Source organism: Gekko japonicus, unplaced genomic scaffold, assembly GCF_001447785.1.
Source record: "Gekko japonicus isolate JY-2015 unplaced genomic scaffold, Gekko_japonicus_V1.1 scaffold672, whole genome shotgun sequence".
Taxonomy (NCBI): domain Eukaryota; kingdom Metazoa; phylum Chordata; class Lepidosauria; order Squamata; family Gekkonidae; genus Gekko; species Gekko japonicus.
Genome location: NW_015161423.1, coordinates 1 through 1366, shown reverse-complemented (window position 1 = coordinate 1366; position 1366 = coordinate 1).

The window sequence follows — 1366 nt, the reverse complement described above, 5'->3', positions numbered from 1 at the left end:
TCTTCTCCTGCCTCCTGGCTGAATGAGGGCCGGAAGCGGGGCGGCTGGAAGCAGGGGGCGGGGCTTCGTCATGTGCCCCACCCCCCGTACCTCACCCGGGGGAACTGCGATCCCCCGCGATCCCCCCCGAAATGACCTCTGCTTTCGAGTATCCTGTGCACTGTTGAATGCATGGGTGGACCTACAGTATTTACATTTGCAATCCTATGTATAGGTATTTGGTGTAAACCTAATTTAATTTGTTTGGACTTCTGAATAAATCTTAAAAGATCAGCTACAAATCTGTTGAAGTCTAAAAGCCAGTGTGATGTCATGGATAGAGCATTGAATTTGATGTAGGAGCCTTGCGTTAAAGTCCCCATTCATCCAGGAAGTTCACTGGCTGACTGTGGGCCCGTTATTTCTCAGCTGAGCCTCTCTCAAAAGAATATAAAATGAGTGGTAAGGATGCCAACCTCCAGGAAAAGCCTGGAGTTCTCCAGGAATCAGAGCTGCTCTCTAGACCACAAAAATCTGTGGAAGCTTTGGAGGGAGGACTTTATAGCATCACACCCTCACTGATCTCCTTCCCCTTCCCCCAAACTTCAAATGAATTTATTGTGGCAAAAAGGCTTTTGTGAGTCAGAGCTCACTCCAATTCAAATAATGCGTGACAGTCTCTGAGACAGATCTTTATTTCTCTGTTAAGGGTTACTCTGGGTACCATGAGTCAAACAACTGGGTAAATCCAATCTCTTCTCTTCTTCTTCTTCTAAATGTACTGATTACTTCAAAAACCAAAGGTAATACCTTTTAGTAGGACCAACCAAAATGACACGAAACAGTATGCAAGCTTTTGAGTTCTCCAGTTTACTAGGCTGGATATTTAAAAAGAAAAAGAGAGATCCCAGGCCCTAATCTTAAAGCCTTGTCTGTGAGATTTTAAGTAGTTTTCACTGCCTTGCTCTATTCTACAGTTGCTCCCTGAATTTTCAGAGAGTGTTAATCACATGTTCATTGTATAGAACATGCGGTTGCCCTGCTTCTCTGATTCTGTAATTCAGTTTTGCTTCATTGTTTGTTGTACAGATTACACTGTTTTAATGGTATACTATTTAGTGTGCTACTCTAATTTTGTAATCTTGTTTAATTGGATTGTTGATAGTACTGCTGTTATTGGATTGCTGATACTGTACTGCTGTTATTGCATCATGTTTAATTGCATAATCCACCCTGAGTCTCACCCTGAGCCTTCTGGCAGGCCAAGAAATTTGCTTCTTCCTCCTAGAAGTCCAAGGCTGTAACCTGACACCAGCCCCATTTCAAATCTGCAGACATACTCAGCATTTCACATAGGATGCTTTCAAGCCTTAAGAACAGAGGGCGT